This window comes from Alligator sinensis, unplaced genomic scaffold (assembly GCF_000455745.1).
Source record: "Alligator sinensis unplaced genomic scaffold, ASM45574v1 scaffold485_2, whole genome shotgun sequence".
In the NCBI taxonomy this organism is placed as follows: Eukaryota; Metazoa; Chordata; order Crocodylia; family Alligatoridae; genus Alligator; species Alligator sinensis.
The window spans coordinates 2,163,626-2,184,112 of NW_005842069.1; the positions used below are offsets into that span (position 1 = coordinate 2,163,626).

Consider the following 20,487-nt stretch of genomic DNA (forward strand, 5'->3'; position numbering starts at 1 on the left):
GGGAATGTATGGCAGCAAGAGAATGAATGACTTGACTTGCCCCACAAGGTTTGGAAAATGTTGCATGAATCATGTACTTTGTATTTTTGTAACCATCATCTTAGATTGAGTCTTATGAAGAGAGATGCACCAAAAGGTGGTGACAGGACCCAAACACCGTTTGTATTAATAGTTTTCCAGGGACTCAAGCAGGGTGGAAGGGCCAAAAAAGGAAGTGGTACTGGGTGAGCAATTATGTCAAATAAGCACTGCAGGGTAGTCATTTAGCAGAATGGGTGAGCACTGCTTCCAGAACAACTGGCTGAACTGGAATTTCATTGTCAGCTTGTTTTTGTGGCTTGTTTCACTTGCTTTAACTGTGTTTTCCTTTTGTGTTCCTTTAATTATTTCCTCTACCTTTCAAAGAGGCATTTGTTTTTCTGATTCTTTTCCTCTTTTGGGGGAACTCCTGGGGCTCTTAATTTTGGGGGGTTTCCTCTGCTCCTCTTGCCTCATTGACCTCCCAAATTAGGAGATTTACTGATGTGGCAGCAGCTTGTCATGGTCACAAGCCATCAGCCAGCCATCCTGCCCATTTCCACCCAGTGGACCCTCTGCCCATCATGTGTGTTTGTGTTGGACACCTGCATACTGTGTTTATGTCTTGGCTGCCTGGAGTATATGTATATTCCTTGGGTGTCTGAGATTTTTGTGTGTGTGTGTGTGATGCACATGCCACACAGCCCAGGCATCTGGGGCATGACTAGGCCCCAAACTTTCACACAGCACTCCCAACTAGCTTAGGATGCTGAGGCAAGTTGTAGAATGCAGGGCATGGACTCTCCCAGTTCTGATAACATCTATGGACACCATTTGCTGATCACCCCAGGAGGCCTAAGAGTTTCAAAAAGTTGGTGTTGAAGTTGGTGGCATCTCCCTCCTCACTACAATTTAGCAGCATTGTTCAGACTTCTTCTATGCCTGTTTCACCCCATTCATAAACCCACTGTTGTCATCATTGTCATCTTAGGCTATGTGTAGATGAAACAAGGGGCATGTGTGCACAAAACTTTAAAGCGGGTTAAATGATTTTGCACCACTTTAATGGTGTTGGTGTTTGCCCACATTGGTGGCATATTGTGCAGTAATTCCAGCTGCTGTAGCACATTCAGCAGCGTAATGCACCTTAAATGACTTTGGGGTGAAGCAAACTAAAACACCTCCAAGGAGTTTTAGTTTGATGCCCTATAGCCACAGAGAGAAGCACTGGGCTTTGTGCAGCTCAGGGGCTCTGCAGAAGGCCCGTGCAAACAGCCTGGCAGTAGCCTGGGAAGGCAGGCTCTGCCCAAGAAAAGTGATGAGCCTGATCTCTGTGTCCCTGCCCCCCCCAGAGCCTGCCTGCCTGAGCTGCATGGGGCCCTGGTGCTTCCCTCTGTGGCTGCAGTGCCTACCATGACTGAGCCAGGTGCTTGTGGGTGGGTCCTGCCAGGGGGGCGGCGCTGCTGCTGCCATGGAGGGAAGCACCAGCTCCCCCCACAGCCCAGATACTGGTATGCCTGCTGGCAGCTGGCCCTCCACTCCCCACTGCTGGAGAGGTAGGTAAGTTTGGGTGTGCGCATAACGTGGGGTTTTAAAAGGCCCTAAATTGAAGCGGTGTCTTTAAAAACCCATTACAGCAAAAGCTGTGTTAACTGGCACCTTACAATCCGGCATGCTCTGTTAACTAGCATGCCAGCTTGTAAGGGCTTGTAAGGGAAAAGTGAAACCAGAAGTGTCCACCATGGCACTTTGGGTTTCATGGAGCCCCCATGGCCTAGGGGAAAACAGCCTGCGCTGCCAAGCCCTCATGGCCCAGGGGCCTAGAAGGCTGTGTGGGTCCTTCCTCCCTGTCCCTTGGGGCCCGTGAGACGGGTGGCGATGTGGCGGGAGGGGCGGCAACACCCCAGATGTGGCGAAAAAGGCAGCAGCCTGAACAGACAAAGACACCTGTTTGGGCTGCTCAGTTATCCGGCATATTTTGTTATCTGGCACCCTCCATTCCCCGTGGCTGCCGGATAACAAAGCTTTTACTGTACTTCAATTTAGGGCCCCTGTTTCATTTGCATACACCCATAAGTTGCCAAATTTAGCACCCTTCCCACTCATTCTTGCTGCACCATCTAGTCCTTCTCACAGATGTTTACTATCAATTTTTTTCCCCATAAACATTGAAGAGATGGTAACTGGACTCTATTTACTTAAGCTGTTCTTGTTCCATGGAACATATATATTTTTAATTACATGTGCCCTGATCTTTGGAACTCCCTAGTACTATTGCATTACAAAGAATTTTGCTAAATGGGGTGGGGGAAAAACCAGGAAAAATAGACAAACATATTTTTCTCTGATCCATTTCAGTGTCAGTATTGTAAGATATTATCTGTAACAATAGCGGATAAGGGATTTCCATACAGAAATGAAGAAAAGCCTAGAGAAAACGTTTGTTATTAAATAATTTTATTGAGGCTCAGGAAGTCCATGATATAGTCCTAGCTCTGCTATAGGCTTATTTTGTGACACTAGGCAAGAAACTTAACCTATACCTCCATTACCCAACTGTAAAATGGAGATGATAGCTTCTGCTGCTGCTTCTTTCTCCTCTCTCACGTCCCTCTCCACTATTTCTCTCCATCTCATTTTCAGTCCTCCTCTTTCCTTTCTCTCTCATAATGCCATTCTTGTAACTACTTTTTCCATGTATTCTTCTGTACTCCTTTGAACATGCCCATACCACACTGGTTTTCTCTCTTGTACTTTCATAGATGCCTCCACTATCCTCACCAATCCTCTGATGCAAGTATTCCTCATTTTATCCATATTCATATATCAAAGACAAATATATTCAGTTACCTGTGGGTGCACACTTTTCATAAGACCACCACTCTCTCCAGTCTCTCAGTTCTGATCCTCAAAGGAAATTTACAAAACACCTTTCGTAGATGAGCCCACAAACTTCACTTCATATATCTACTGGATACAAAAAATCATGGACTAAATATAGACTTCAGATTTAAGGCATGTTATAACCTACATACTATCTGATAACCCCAGGTAACCTGTCTGCATTTTACAAGCTATATTCTTCTATTACCAGTTCAACGTTCCCCCTCCCTCCCACCTGCCTCACAGCTATTGTCTCCCATCCCTCTGATCCTCAGTGCCACACTATGGTGGTGAGAACCCCACAGGCTCCCAAAGGGGAGAGGGCAGTCCCTGTCGGCCCCAAATCCCACAAACAGCCTCCCTGTGGGGAAACTTACCTCCACGGGCACAGCCGGAGCAGGAACCGTATGAGTCAGCGTTACGCCGGTTGTTTAATCAGCTGTTCCCTGGGCGGGGAAAAGCTGAGCCAATTGCAGAGGCCGTCTCGCCCACTGCAGGAACATTTAAAAGCCACGCTGTAACCCAAGGGGGAGGGAGAGCAAGGGAGCACGCTGGCACGGAGCGCACCAGACGTGCTGAGGCTCCTGCAGCAGACAGGAGCAGAGCAGTCGACTCGATGCTGGCAGGCAGAGCAGGGGAGTTATTTGAGCCCCTGTGGAAGGCTGGGAGGAAGGAGGGGACTTCACACCCTTCCCCTCCCCAAGGGTCTTATTTCTTTTGACCAAAAGAAAAAAAGAGAATAGGCACAAAACCAGAAGCGCCCTACTCAGAGGCGCTGAAGTAGGCGCCAGCCAACTCAAGTCCAGCTTGCCAGTCTCCACAACGGGAAGGCTACTGGTCCGGAAAGCCTGACAAGTTCCAGCTGAACCCACACTGACACGGGTTCCCCCTCTAGGCAAGCAGGGGTCGATCAAACACAACCAAACCACACTGTTGGCGCCTGACTGGTTGGCAAGTGGACGGAGTGTAGGGGAGGCGGAACCCCATGGAACATTGCACCCGAACTGTGCGTACTGCTGTCCCCGGGGGGCGCCCCCCAGGAAGAAGATCTCCATTGAACCCTTCCTTTATCTAATAACACCAAGTAGTGGCAGGTGAGTTGAGGGGAGGGGCCCCGTGCTGGACGGATAGTGCATCACTCAGCGAACCCCCACTTAAGGCACCTTTTATCATATATACATTTACATTTTCATAGACCTGCATTTTGCATATTGTCTTCTATTCTATCCAGGAGAGCACACAATTCAACAGCAGAATTTTTCTGTTCCTGAAGAAGGGTGTTTGTGCCTGAAAGTTTGCAAAGAACAATTTTTCCAACTGTTTCAGTGGTTCAATAAAATATATTGTATCTACCCAAAGAACCCTGTCTGCCAAAGTGCTAAAACCAACACAGCTACAACCAAAACAACCCTTTATCCAACTTTGTCATTCCACACATCTATTGGAACACTTTCATCTCTGTCACATTCAGTGTCCTTTTTTGAGTTTTCTTTAGGGCTCTGTACAATAGTGCTGGATGCACATGTCTTGTAGATTTTCCCCTTTAGCTTCTCTGGTACTCCTGTCACCAATTTCCAGTTTGTCCACCCTGCTGTTATTTGATGGTTCAACTCATCATCTAACTCTGAATTCCACTGAATAGTTGACCCCAGATGCTTGAACTTGTCAACTTTTCTAAAATGTTTCTCATTGGTTATCACATTTCCAACATCAGATGCCTCAGAGGAACCAGAGTGTATATATTCTGTTTTAGATCTACTAATCTCCATTCCTTTTCCCTCTAGCACTTCATACATTGGTACAATTCAGCTTGCATTCCCTCTAGACTCTCAGGGGTTGCTTGTTACAAAAAGTAAATACAATGACATACATAGGTCAATGGGGCCGGATTATGCTAATAAAATGACATTATGCAAGTGATAGTATTCCTTTAAAATAGTTCCTCATGTTATTTGGTACTGATCAAAAAATAGATCTTTGAAAATGACATGTCTTAAACTGGAAAACAAATAGTCATAGTCTCTCCTGTTATCCTTGACAAGTTTTACATACATCATGAAAACCTGAAAACAGAGCAATTGTAAGGGTACAATTGTAAGAAATTATGTTTAATATGGTGACGTCTCTAATGTGTGCTAAGTATGGTGTTAATTTTTTTTTTAAGATGCTTAGACTATCTTGTATTTTCTGAGTGGAGCTTATTGCAAATTGATGCTTCTACATATTAAGTTAATAAGTATAGGCCTGCCAGGAATGCTAATAGCAGTCAGTAAAGTATACTTCCTGACTCCAGTTATTTAAACAGGAGTAGAGTTACAAGAGTTAATAACACTGTTACATTACTAGAGGTACACTTTGGGCATGTTCTGCAATCAGCAGCTGTCACATTTCAGAAAAACCAAGTGTTCTTTCATTTGTACCAGCTGAAGGTAGCGACTAGTAAACTGAGTATAATGTGTGCCTGAGGGTGCAGACTGCCTGAAACAGTAGCTTTGACATCACCTTATGCATGTTAGTGGGTTGTTAATTCCAAGATTTATGAAGGGGAGCTGTGCAGTGCCAGCCCAGAAGAAAACTCTGTATTTGGCAGGAGAAGAGTACAGTGGGCCCAGCCTACCCAGGAAGGCATTACCCATTACCACTGCTTCAAGGGAGAGGAACCCCCGCAGCTCTCCAAGGGAGGAAGTATTTTTTGATGATCCCATGAGAGTAAATGGAGATTTTGCTACCTCCCTTTCTTCTCCACTGTTACTCCAGTTGAAGAACTGAGCCATAATTTGGAAAATAGGCAGTAGTGTCTGCATAAGGCAAGTATTATCCTGCTCTGATGCTCCTTGTGGGGGAGGGGATGAAACTCAGAGCCTGCCTGCACAGCCTGAGTGCAACAAGTGGGAGGGTATTCTTGCATGCTTCCTAGTGTGCCCCATGGGCTCCCTAGGCTGCCAAAGACACCTGAACAGCCAAGCCACCCTTGATTGGTTGATGGGGACATCACAGGCACCAAGCTGAATCTGATTCATAGATGTTAGGATGAGAAGGGACCTCAGTAGGTCATTGAGTCTGACCCCCTGCCCTGGGCAGGAAAGAGCGCTGGGGTCAGACAACCCCAGCTAGGTGCTTGTCCAGTCTCCTCTTGAAGACCCCCAAGGTAGGGGAGAGCACCACCTCCCTTGGAAGCCCATTCCAGATTCTGGCAACCCTTACTGTGAAGAAGTTCTTTCTAATGTTCAACCTAAATCTGCTCTCTCTCAATTTGTGGCCATTGTTTCTATTTACTCCGGGGGGGGGGGTGCCCTAGTAAATAGAGCATCTCTTATTTCCTGCTGCCCTCCTCTGATGAATTTATAGGCAGCCACAAGATCACCTCTTAGCCTTTTCTAGCGAAGGATGAAGAGATCTAGGTCCCTCAGTTTATCCTCATAGGGCCTTGCTTGCAGGCCTCTGACCATATGAGTGGGCCTCCTCTGAACCCTCTCAAGATTCTCCACATCCTTCTTGAAGTGCGGTGCCCAAAACTGGATGCAGTACTCCAACTGTGGCATGACCACTGCCGCATAGAGGGGAAACATCACCTTCCTGGACCTGTTTGTCATGCATTTGTTAATGCATGATAAAGTGTGGTTAGCCTTGTTGATCACTTTGTCACAATGACAAGGAATGTTCATCTTGTAGTCAACTATGACTCCAAGATCCCTTTCGACTGCTGTGCTGCTGAGAAGGTCATCCCCCAGCCTGTAAGTGTGCTGGTGGGTTTGTTTTGCCCATGTGAAGCACTTTGCACTTGTCTTTGTTGAACTGCATCCTATTTCATTCTGCCCATTTTTCCAACCTGTCCAGATCCACCTGGATTCGTTCCCTACCCTCTGGTGTGTTAACTTTGCCCCATAATTTGGTATCATCTGCAAACTTGGACAAGGTGCTTGGACAGGGTGCTTTCCATGCCATCGTCCAAGTCATTGAGAGAGACATTGAATAGCACTGGTCCAAGGACTGAGCCTTGCGGGACTCCACTGCTCACATCTTTCCAGGTCGATATTGACCCATCCACCACCACTCTCTGGGTACAACCCCTAAGTCAATTTGCCACCCACCTGGCTGTAATCATCTACATCACAGCCTGTCAGTTTATTCATGAGACCAGAATGAGATACTGTATCAAAGGCCTTCTTAAAGTCTAGGTAGATGACATGACATCTACCTCAACTCCTGCATCTAAACATTTTGTGAACTGGTCATAAAAGGAAACAAGGTTAGTCAGGCAGTATCTACCCACAATGCATCCATGCTGATTTCCTTTCAGCAATATTTCCCCTGCTAGGCTCCCAGAAATGTGATCCTTAATAATTTTTTTCCAGAGTTTTCCCAAGGATAGAAGTGAGACTAACTAACCTATAGTTTCCTGGTTCCTCCTTCCTCCCCTTCTTGAAAATATGGACCACACTGGCCCTTTTCCAGTCCTGTGGGACTCGACTGGAGCACAGTGAGTACTTGAACAGCCATGCCAGTGGCTCTGCTATGACATGGCCAATTCCTTCAGCACCCTTGGACGAAGCTCATTCAGACCCAGTGATTTGAACACACCCAGCCCCTCCAAGTTCCCCTTCACTAAGACTGTGCTAACAGTTGGTGGGCTGGTGTCCCTCCTGTGTCTGTCTGTGATCCAAGTGGGAGATTTGCTCATGTGGCAGCAGCTTGTCATGGTCACAAGCTGTCAGCCAGCTGTCCTGCATGTCCACCCGGCAGACTCTGTGCCCATCAAGTGCGTTTTTGTCAGACACCTGCATACTCTGTGTGTCTTGGCTGCCTGGGGAATATGTATGTTCCTGGATGTCTGGGGGGGTGTGTATGTGTGGCATGCACATGCCACACAGCACAGGCATCTGGAGCATAACTAGGCCACAGACTTTCACACAGCCAATGAGGACAATGACCACCTCTTGTACAACTGTCCATTTCCTGAGGCAATGGACAAGGGGGCGCTGAGCTCCCAGGGTCCCCAATTTCATCATTGGTGACATCACCCCAATTCTGCTGCACTTCAAATCAAGGGAAAATTGCCCTAATTTCAGATTTGTGTTACTACACTTCAACAATTTGCATGTGACTGAAGGACAGTGTGATAAACTTAAAAACCCCCCTCCCCCAGAGTTCACTTCACTATCTATAGGGTGATTTCAGAAAACACACAATGGGAGAGTAATTGCTCTGAGTGCAATGCCTTTTAAAAGCTTTGAACAATTTCTTCATAAAGTGCATATTGTCCCTGGCCCATGCGGATTGTGGCTCCACTGCCTGTCCTGCAAACACATAATGCCTCTGATTAGCTGGTGATGTTGGGACACCAGCTAATTAAGCAATGAAAAAAGAACTGATGGAATACCGACACAGTATAAAGTATCTGGTGATCCTAAGTCATCCTTTCTGAGGCATGAGCCAGCAAATGGGAAAAACTGATTGCCTATACTTGCTAGAGTTTCAGGAGAGTGACCCTGTTTGTTTGGTGGCTTGCAAAATTCTATACCTATATTGGGTTCACAAGGCAAAATCAAATCACTGTTTCTTTTGCAGGCAGCAGATTGGGAAGGTGTAGAAAGTGTTTCCTTTCCTTCCATTGAAGAATGACAGGTGTTTCCTAAGGGGAACATCATAGACACTGTGTCCCAGAAGGGGGGGTGTGTGTGTGTGTGTGTGTGTGTGTGTGTGTGTGTGTGTGTGTGTGTTTAAGGGGGTTGCTCTAAGAAGGGAGCACTACATTAAAGCTAGCAAGACCACTGGAAATTACTTTTCATATAGCCAGGTAGAGTAACAGCTGTAAAATGGTACCTAATAAAATGAACAGTGTGAGAGCTTGAGGTAAAAAAAAGGAGTTCCCAAAGCTACCTACTCTACATATATATCTATAGGATTCCCAGCAGCATACCTTAAACTCTGTAATAGATGGTCTGAACCAGCTTTCTATCATGTGCACGTTGTTCCCATTAATTGAATGACCAGAATTATAAATTGGCTTTAAGACATGAGAACACAGAAACACTCTCTGCTTCTTTATGGGCTGTTGTATACATTCAAGTTTTCTGGGACTTCGTGTCTGTGAGCTGGACTCATGGGTTACTTATACACATACCAGACTATATTCAGCAGCCTCCACACCTTGTGTATTCCACGTCCCCACACTTTAGAATGGCAACAGAGGCACTTTAACCAAAGCCTGTCAAACAAACTTTAGTTAAAGCGTGCCCCCCTCCCCCCCATTTTGACATGCGGGACGCTGCATACACATGACACTGTGGGCGTTCTACTTAAACCTCCTGATCCCTGCTCCTCTTGCATCCTGGAACACGTATAAAGATGCCTTGGGTTTCTGGTCCTGCATTCCGTATTGAGCACAAGCAGTGTAAGTGCTTCTTGCAATCTACATTTTACACATGCTTTCAGTTTCCCCAAACACATTGGAAATTAATGATGCTACATATTAGTATGCATAGATGTGCTGATGTACATTTTGGGTGCAGATTCATAGGTGCTAGGGTCAGAAGGGACCTCAACAGATCATTGAGGTCCCTTGTGCAAGAACATTTTTTACTTCCATTAAGGAACTTGCCCATTGCCGAAAATCAGTGCAGATGAGTCAATTCTTAAGACAGGTTAATTGTGAGCAGGGACAAAATAGCAGCAGACCTACATTCAACACTTGCTCACCTGTATTCATGACTATGCAATCAGAGAAATTCAGCAATAAGCTAAAGTTTTCTTTGTGTCAATGGGTCTAGGCCAGGGGTGGGGAAAATATCCATCCCCACATATCCCCACCCTCCCACTTACACCCCTCCCACAATATACAAGAGTAAGACTTCATTTTAAGCTATTATACTATCACCTCAATGTACACTACACAAGCACATGTAAATTAGGACAAAAAAATGTTTTGAAATGAAATTAATGTTGTAGTACGTTTGATTTTTTTTAGCATATAATTTAGTATTTTTCTGGTTCAGACATGGAAAAACCCTTTCTGAAAGGAGTAATTCTGGGGGGCAAGGGGAGGGACTTCCAGTGGCAAAGGTCAGGGGTTAGGGGGTGGGGCTTCTGGTCCCAAGATGGTGACCAGGAGGAATGGCACATGTCAAGGGGTGGGGTAGACCACTGCCTGAAATAATTGCCTGCCTCTGATCTAGGCTACCTAGAGGGAGGATCCAATAGGCTTGGGGACAGAGGCTTTGCTGGCTCTTGTCACTGACAGCCCGGGGGCAGAGCTGGCCCAGTGCTCAGGCAGAGGAGTTGAGTTCTGGCTGAGGCTAGATTACGACTCTGGGTGTGGAGAGGAGGGGTAAACAGGGGATTGGCAAAGCCCCATGGGTTGCTGGTGGAATGCAACTTACTGTGAGTCTCCGTGAGATTTGGCACAGATGTTCGTTGCAGCACTCTAAGCTGCAGTGCTGAAGTCTGATACCATGGCCCTCCTGGGCTATCTTAGAGTGGCATCTGCCATTTTTTACAGGGCTCTATGTGCCCTGACTGTCTGTTCAGTTACAGTTGTAGAGCACTTTCTGCATGCTTATCATACAATAAGTGTAACTTCTGTATCTGCTCTAATTCATTATCTTGCAATGTGTAGCATAGACCCAAGAAATGGCTAGAGAATAAGATGGCTGTGGAAATATGTCAGTTATTTCTTCTTAAATCTGAATACCACATTTGGCTGTTCTCTTTTTCTGATCTGAATTTACCACCCTAGTGTAAAATATTCATGAGTCAGGTTTATACTCTCACATTGTCATTAGTGCATTGCAGGTTAGGGTTAAGTGGTATTCACATTTCCAGACTGACATACTTTGTACTCTCTAGTTCATTCCACCTTCCCTATTATCTGACTTGTTTATCTTTTCAGCAGTTGCAGGGACAGTGGGATTGATTTGGTGACTTGTGTGAAAGAAGCAAAGCACATAGTTATCACTGAGCAGTAAGTACCATTTTCTTTATTTTCTTAGCCAACCAGCAATAAATCTTGCTTCTAGTTTTTGAAGTGAGTAGAAATGAACAGGGCAAGCAGAGAGGTTGATACACAACTTTGGTTATGTTCTGCTATAGTACTGGAAGTACTCCTGTCATTTCAGTCACCTTGCTACATACATGCATATGCAATCTAAACTGCTTCTAAACTGAAGTACTCCAAAAAATGTCAAGAGATCAGTTTGGTGGTAATCAGGGATCTGGATGTAAGCACTGTAGAGAAACATACATTAATTACATTATTGAAGTGTCTCAAAATTGGAGAGTACATTAACTTACTGTTAAATTGATTCAGATATGACGAAGCTTTAAATACATAATATCCAAGCCTCTAAAATTAGAGGGACCAGTGCATGAAAAATGCCGTTCTGTTTTATTTTATAAGGGGTTTTCAACCTTTTTTGAGCAGTGTCCACCTGACAGCTGACTAGTGGGGCGGGTGGAGGGGTAGCAGCAGCTGGTCGCAGCACAGTGGGGGGTAGGCTGGTGGCGGCCGCACACAGAGCGGTGTCATGGGGTGGTGGATGGCGGTGGTAGCTGCTGCATGCTGGCTTCTCCCTCCATGTCTGGCTGGCCGGGTGGCACCTGTTTGGCCCACAGACAGGCGCTGCTACCCTCGCCCTGCCCCAGCCCTGATCCTGTGAGGCAGCGGCATGGGGTGGTGGTGCTGTGTCCCTGCCTGCTCAGGCATGCCTTGTGGGTCCTTTCAAAGTACCCTTGGGGATGTACCCCCAGTTGACAACCCGTTGTAAATTACTGTCAATATTGTTTGTAGCCTGCTTTACTGTTAATTTGTTAAACTTTGCTAGAATCATGTCAGGTTAAAATTGCCATTTCAAATTGTAAGTGGTAAATGGTTTATATTTAATCCCTAAAATACCTCTGCATTGGAATACAACATGTAATATTTAAAGCAATAGGGCCCGGTGGACTATATTTGTTATGAAGACTAATGGACTGTACTTGGACACACAAACATTTAGAATTGTTTGCTGTTTTATGATGTACATCAACTGCTCTTTGAAAAAAAATTAGAGATTTTTGTGGTAATTCCTTGTCTCCTAATTGTCAAAATTTATAAACCTCCCTCCCCCACAGTTATAGGCTCAGTTTAATGGTGACATTCATGAATTTCTGCCTGAGTTGCTAATGCATTAAAATTTAGCATGGTTTTGTAGTCTTCATGATGCAGTTTCAAATAATGAAGGGCTAGATTGTTCATTTCACTTATCCAGAATGTCAGGGATGTTGGAAGAGAGTAAGGTCTGTATAGGCACTGCCTATCATGTAAAAAATAATTGCAGCTTCTGTGCTTGTGAAAGCACATTTTTTGTTCCATATGCTTCTTCGGAGCAACTCAGCAGACAGCTTGGGAAGGTGGCACAGAAATTCCAGCACCAGTTTCCACCCTCCCATACTACAGGAGGGTATAGTACTCCTTTTAAAAGTGTGTGGTAAATTGCTCTACATTGCCATGTACATCTCTGAAGAAGCAATGTCTCCAGTCCTCCACATTCCACTTCAGTAATTATATACCTCCACATCATGTCTAATTATGGGTTCTGTGCTAAATACCCCAAATAACACTCAGTAAAACATTGATGCTGATGTAACACTGTAATGGAAATGTAAGAAGATAAAGTAAGAGTGGTGACATCTAGTGAATTGATAGGAAATGCAGGATGATAGGGAAAAAATAACATTTTCTTCAGTAAATGGGGAAATCATCCAAATATTAGCAAGATAATGTGGTTACCCATTTCCTACAAGTAACAAAATTAGGGTTGGCTATTTGACTGGTCAAGTAAAATTCAGGAAAATGCCTGGTCAAGTATCGGTCAAGTTTTTTTTTTTTTTTTTTTTTAATTTGCTGGTAGGTCCAAATAATGCACAGAAAAAGCATATTTTTTCTTTAAGAAATGTCATAAAACAATAAAAAATAATATTTCTGTCAAGAAAAAAAAAATGTAGTTTTTTGGGTAATATTGCTATAATCTTTGATCGCTCGAAAATAAGCAGTCAATTGATGATAATTGACTGCTTGCCAAACCTAAACAAAATTAATATTTGAAATAAAAATTATCTGCAAACCAACTGCCATGGGAGAGGGGAGTGTGTTGCTGCATTATCTCATTAGAAATGAGTAGCCATGTTTGTGGCAGAGAACAACCATAAACTTATGAGAACAAGTGAAAAAGACAAACAACCCCCCCAACCTTTTTATTAACCTGGGGGAAAGGTAGACCAAGAAGATATGACCTGCTGCTATTTGTTTAGAAGAACTTTGAGGGAAAACAGATGACTTATAGACTTGCTAGTAAGAGAGAGGATTTAAAAAGAAACAGAAAAGCACAGACTCGGCATAATCAGTGGAAACCTAAAATGACTGCCACCTGATGATTTTTCCTCAACTTGTATGTAATGAGCAGCATAAAGGTGTGCACAAAAAAAAAGATTAACACAGTTGATCCTTGTTGTCTCCTTGGTCACCATTTTAGCAGAGAAGCCAAGGCTTTGTGCAGGCCTGAGAAATTAATTTCACTGTAACTCCAAGAAAAGTGTCCTCCTAGGCTATCTTCACGATGCTTTTAAGGATCCAGGATCCAGGATCTTTCTTAAGTCTGTGTGGAAAAACTGGGAAGAAACATGAACATTGGTGTAGCGATCTATATATTTGCACAGAGTTGGGGGGGAGGGGGTGTTGATGTCACTAATATGCTTCCACTATTTTGTTTTTCATTTTAGGAAATATTTGGTGAGTAGGTGCAAGCTATGGCCATTATGTATTTGTTGTTTTCTAATTGTCATTCATTCATTTTGTTCATTTCTCATTTTGTTTATTTCAAACAATCGTATCAATCTGTATCAAAGGCACCGATATGTAATATGAAGTGTGTGATTATTTTGGGTGTTGGGTAGCCACCGGGTATGGGCATGTACACTTACATCTAACTGACATTCACCTGTCTTCTCCAGGGTGCCACAACCCTCAGTCAGTCTAGGTGGGGCGCGTTCTCTGTCTCTCCGTCTCCTCCTGCCATGACTTAGATGTTTTAATTTTTTGGAGATGTTAATGAAAAGGAGGTGTGGTGACCACACTGCCTCCACCATGACTGATTGTTGGTTCCTGCCCCGAGCTCCGAGTCAACAAAAACGGGGGGGGGGGGGGGGGGCGGGCGCAAAGGGGGGGGCATGGCAAAATGACCAGATGGAAAAGTTTCTTTCCTTTTTTTCTCTCTCTCTCTCTTTTTATTTTTTATTGTTATGATGCCCATTGAATTTCTTCTCCAGGGGTTGAGTCCTGGACCCCCCTTGGTTTCATTCATTGCTTCTCCGGCATCAATTCTCCATGCCTGCTGGCGAACGGGGAGTCCCCTCTTCTTTTTTTTTCTCCGGGCTCATTGTGGCCATGCATGGCTTAATTGATGACCCATAGCTGTTAGTAAGTCAATATAAACAAACAAAAAGAAACGGTAGGACTTGGGAGAATGTTGCCTTCTCCCCCCTCTCTCCCTACGAGATTGCAGTTTCCTACCTCCTCGACGCCTGAGCCATGACGCCCCCTGGGGAACGAGGTTTCGTTGGGTTTTTTTTTTTATAGTCCCTTTCTCCTTTCTCTTTCCTCTTCTTATCGCAGCTACACCTGGCTTAATTGGCAACCTATGGCGATTAATTGGTACTTCCAAAACAAACGGATAAGTGGCTTGGGAGCATCTGCCCCTTCTATCTCACTCTTTTTTCTCTCCCTTTGCTTTGCTTCTTATTCTCCTTCCTTTCTCCTTCACCCTTTTAGCAAGGGCTCCTCCAACCCTCCGAGACCCGAGCAGGCTCTTACCCTGCTCCTGGGGCATCAGTCTCGGGTTAAGCATTACCAGCCTCCATCCTGACCGCAGTCTTCCGTTTTCACTTTCCCCAGCCCCACAGTTCTGCTCGCGGCCCCCAGATATTGCCCCGGCCATGGATTTGCGCCAATCCACCTCACCTGCAGAGGTAATAAATCTGGGCTGGGGTGAACTGGGAGCTCCTGCCATAGCATGGAGGTTCTATTCTGGTTGGGTCCATGCCCCTGGCTGAGGGAACACCCTGGGTGAGTATCCTTCAGTCCCTTACACTAGGGCATAGGTAATACTATCTATAGGATATCTGTTTAACACATCATACCCATGGTGAAAGTCAAGTGAATTTATGGCATCTTGAAAATGTTTGAGTTACGATATGGGCAGTATTTCGGGGAACAGAAATATCTTTCAGCCTTATTCAAGTGTGCTTATGTATTGCAGTTAACAACCTAACATTCCTCAAAGTTAGCGGGTTCTAAAATTAGCTGTTGGGAGCAGTGGCATGTTGAGGCTTAATACCCTCTGTAATGTACACAGCTCTGAGTTGCTGCCAGAGGACTGGCAACTGAAAGCGGGGGTATGGCTAGAAACTTGGAAGTCTGCTCTGTGTCTACCCCACCAGCACAACCCCACTTTGCCTCCCAACATAGCACAGTATACACATCCCCAGTACACACGCTGCCAGCATATCACAGGATAGTGTGTGTGTGTGCATATACACGCATATGCACACATTTACACACACACACGCACATGCACACGCACACTCCCCCTCCCCAGACTTACCTTTGACTGCCACAGAGCTGCACAGATAAGGCATGGGGGCATTAGTGAGGGAGAGGCCATCCTGACTGTTCAGAGTCTGGGAGCACAGAGGGAGCACCCCTGGCACTACAGGGCATCAGCCACAGGCACACCATATGTATGCATGCATTTGTGCATGCACATGTGCACCCCCCCAAATACACATACACAGCTGGTTCATACCGTGTGTTACAGAGTTTGAGGTACGCTGTTAGGAGTCCGACAGATATACATGCAGGGTAGCTAGTTTTGGGAACTCTTTTTTCTCAAGCTCTCACACTTTTCATTTTATTAGTTACCATTTTACAGTGGTCACTTTTCCCGGCTATATGAAAAGTAATTTCCAATGGTCTTGCTAGCTTTAATGTAGTATTCCCTCCTTAGAGCAAACCCCTTTGAAACCCGCCCCCCCCCCCCACCTGTGGGACAGTGTCAATGATTTTCCCCTTAGGAAACACCTGTCATTCTTCAATGGGAGGAAAGGAAACACTTTCCCCACCTTCCCAATCTGATGCCTGCAAATGAAACAGTGATTTGGTTTTTCCCTTGTGAACTCAGTAGATTCCCTAAAATAGGTATAGAATTTTGCAAGCCACCAGACGAACAGTATCATTCTCTTGAAACTAGCAAATATAGGCAATCAGGTTGTCCCATTTGCTGGCTCATGCCCCAGAAAGAATGACTTAGGATCACTAGGTGCTTCATACTGTGTCAGTATTCCATCGGTTCTTTTTTAATTGCTTACTAAGCTGGTGCCCTAACATCACAAGCCAATCATGAGCATTGTGTGTTTGTTGACAAGCAGTGGAGCCACAATCCCCATGGGCCAGGACAATGTGCTCTTTACTAAGAAATTGTTCAAAGATTTTAAAAGGCATTACACTCAGGGCAATTACTCTCCCATTGTGTGTTATCCATAAGGTGACTTCAGAAAGTGAAGTGAACTTTGGGGGGAGGGTTTTTTTTCAGTTTATCTCACAGTCCTGCAGTCATATGCAAATTGTTGAAGCATAGTAACACTTAAATCTGAAATTAGGGTAATTTTCCCTTGATTTGAAGTGAAGCATCTTTGAACATAAACATCAAATAAACATCTTTATCAAAGATGTGGACGTTGGTGTCAGAAGCACACAAGATGAACATGAGCCACCAATGCGATGTCGCAGCTGGCAAAGCAATGATACTCTGCTATGCAGGGGCTGCATGCTGTGCACCTGCAACTCACACATGCACACTGGGGAAGCCCTGCACTGGACTCTGCGGGGAATCAGGGGGTCGGGAAGGCAACCAGCTCTAGCATGGGGCTTCCCCTGCTGCAAGTGTGGGAGCTGCAGGCATACAGAGCAGAGTAGAGCTGCCGGGCAAGCTGTGCTCTTTGCTCCCATGTATAGTGGTGGCCAGAGCCCCGCTCCACCAGGCATCAGTGCCTGTGCCTGCCATGAGCACCCTGAGACTCCCACCTGCTGCTGCTGCTGCTGTGGGTAGTGGGGGCTGCTCACTATGGGGGGAGTGTGTGGAGGGTCCCCACTCTCCCTCATACCCACACCCTGCCCATCTGCTGCCTGGGATCTGTGCGGCTCTCTGTCCTTTCACCAGCTGCAACTGTGGCTCCGAGGCCCCAGTCCCCACCTCCTCCCTACCTGCTGCCCAGAGTGAGCGGGAAGCTGGGGAAGCCAAGCAGGTTCCCATTGGGGTGGCTGCAGCAGGGGCAGCAGTAGCGCTGGCTGAAAGCTGCTGCTAGCTGGTCAGGACCCCGTCACCCATGAGGATGAGAGCAAGGTGCAATAGAGTATGTTTGAGGGGGTGTACGCTTGGACACATCGCTTCCATCCTTTGGGTGAATGGGCTGGGAGTGGTGCAATTTACTGGTGGAGTTCTGGGCTGGATGAAAGTGCCTGAAGGTGTAGATCCAGCCTGTAGGCTGTAGTTTGCCCACTCCTGGACAAGATGACCTATTGCGGTCCCTTCCAACCATAATTTCCTATGATTCTACTATGCGTTGCAGCCTTTCTTCCACAATCACTTGCACTTGCTGCACTTCCACTTTCTCACTCTTGAGCATAATCATGACTCCAGCCACTTTGTTTACATCCGACCCTGCCCACCATCATGGTCCCCTTCCCTATATCTTTACAAAACATTTGTAATATCTCTCCCGTAGGATTCCATACTCCTGTAAATATGTTATGTCCACTTTAACCTGCACCAATTGTTGGCATAATCTTATTCCATCTCTTCCTTGATAGCATACTTCTGACATTTATACAATACACAGTCATGCTTGTCCATTTAAATTACACATCTCTACCACTTTACAATTCTTCTATTCTTCTGCTTGATGCAGTTGGCTCTAGTCTTCCCTCTCTTTGCATCCCTATAGTCTTTGTCTTTTGTTGTATTGCTTTGACATTCAAGAAAGCTTCCCCTTTTCTCTCTCTTCCCTCATTAATCCCAGGCCACATTAACTTCCATGAGCTTTTCATCAAACTTTCTCCCTTCCCCTCTCTGTCTCTTTGTCTGACTTCTTCTTTCTAAGTTTCATAGTATGTTATTTCTTTCTTTTCCTAAATGGACTATCTTCTTGTTCTTCTGCTCTGTCCCCACTCCTCCTCCTTCCTACATCTTCCTCTCCTCTCTCTTTTTCCCTTCTTTCTCCTCTTTCTCAATATAAGTTGTTCTACTTAGCTTTCCTTCTTTTTCCTGTTCTGTGCCATCTGTGCTGCTTCACTACTGAAATTTCACACACTTCCTCCCCAAGTCTTCTGTGTTTTGGTATCTCCTCCATTGTCATGCATTTTGACTCAGCATATTTTCCCCCACTTTCCCTTTCCTGCTTCTCTGTAGATCTAGTTTTATTTGGAAAGACCACAGGAATCGCCGCTGTAAATGTCCTTCTTCTTCACAAATAACACACTTGAATATTTCTTTGCCACTGCCAGTCTGTACCCTTCCTCTTCATGGCCGGTATACAATATAGCATACATTATACTGGCAGTATATGGCCAGCTGTCCTTCCTGCCCACACTTGCTACTGAGTTTAGGCTGTCTGAAATACATTTTAAATCCTCAATGTGACTCTATTTGGATTACTGATGGTGAGTGCATTATCCCACCAGGACTTCTCTCATTGCCCTCATTATCACTTTCGCTGTCCACAATCCCATCCATATACCATATTTATTGTATATATTCCCAACGTACGTAACTTTTTGTACATAATTCCCAACCATTTCTTTATCTCCCCTCTCCCAAGCAAGTCCATGTATATTTGAAAATTATTGCCCTTTCTCTTATCTTTTCTCTTGCAATAAAACTTATCCCCTTAAGTTCTTCTCTCTCATCTATTATTGCATGCATCTTCCAGAAACCCTCATATCCAGCTCTACTCCAATACAAAATTTCCCAAGACTTAGGGTTAGCAAAAGTCAGGCTATTCAAATGTTCTGTCTCAGCATCCAAAACTTCAAACATCCCCTCCCCACCATAAATTCATATCTATTCATCATCTGACTTCTCTGTTCCCCTTCCCCTCTTACTACTATTCTTATTCTTGGGTGTAGGTTACCTGCTTCTCCATTTTACACTTCCTCCCATCTTCTTTTTCTTTGCAGGTCTAGCCTATTCCTCCCACCAATTGTCATCTTCCCTTCAATCACTGTTTCATTCCTTATTTCTCCCTCCTGACCACCTCTTCTCCTGGTCTTCCTGCCAATTGGACCCTTACCTTGTTTATTTTTTCAATAAAGCCTACAAAACTGCCATTCCCACTACACTTTTCTTTCCTATCTTCTTTCATCCTCTCTTCCCCACCTTCATCTTCCCTCCATAAGACTCTCCATCTTCACTTCCGCTGCCCTGTTCACTTCTCATCTCTTGGTCTGCTTTCTCTTCCATAACTGTCACTCTACTCTCCAAGACTGCCAGCAATACTGTTCCAGGCCCTGAGAATTCCTTCTCCTCCTGCATCCCGGTGCTCCGTCACTGCCCCCCTGGCACTCCTGGAATCAATCTAGACAGTAAACCAGACCTCTGCCCAGCCACTATAGGTGGTCTTAGCCAAGGGACAGCCAAGAAGCTATGCTTCTGATGAGAACCTAGCACAAGGATGGTTTAGTGCAGCCCACCTGTTTAAGATATAATGCCCATTGTGCTCAGTCCCCCTCAGTGCCAGCTCTTTAAAGTTATGGTAAACCACTACATCAAATATATTTTGATGTTTTCTTCACTCCCATATCTGAGCTGCACCTTTCTTTCCCATTTCTAATGATTCTTCTTTTTTCCTGCCAAATGGGACCCTCTCAGCCTGTCACATGTGATTAGTTTGGCCCTGCCCTCTGTGGGATACAGATGGACCAGGGAGCCTTGCACCTCATCTGTATATAAAATTTTGCAGGGTGTCAGGACTTGTGACTAAAACATAGTGTTCTAGTCATGAGTGTGGGGGTGGGGGGGAGGTGGCGGCAGTGTCTGTTGACCTGTGAGGTCAGGCCAACTCTCAGGATCTCAATATTGTGCTATTAGACAGGAGTGTGTGACACAATTGCACATATACAGACACACAAATCAGTTAGGTGCGTGCGTGCACACACACACACACACACACACACTGCCAGCTCTAGGACATACACATCCAAACCAACCTAGGCACATGCATTCCTTTCACCAATTCAAGCACATACACTATACCTGGCAAAAGTTACACCCAGATCACGAATTCATATATCAACTCAGATACACACACGTTCAAAATAACTAGCTTAGGTTCATGCACACCTATCACCACTTTAAGCCCATACACGCTACACACACCAAACTTAGACGGAATCAGTTACCAGTTACCAACACCTGCACATCCAATACACATACGTGGATTATTAATTCAAATACCACACACACACACACACAATGATATCTATCTATCTATCTATATATA

The 20,487-nt window shown here is 45.1% G+C and overlaps 1 protein-coding gene across 4 annotated transcripts in view; it reads left to right on the forward strand.

Moving 5' to 3' along the window:
* The window catches only part of LOC102381138 (cadherin-18), a 469,255-nt gene that overhangs the window by 66,891 nt on the left and 381,877 nt on the right, over positions 1-20,487 (forward strand). For 3 of the 4 annotated variants that reach the window (XM_006023586.2, XM_025204105.1, XM_025204107.1), the window contains exon 2: positions 10,790-10,861. The gene's annotated coding sequence lies outside the window, so the exon portion shown is untranslated. The remainder of the gene's footprint in view (positions 1-10,789; positions 10,862-20,487) is intronic. The other variant, XM_025204106.1, reaches the window with a different exon arrangement.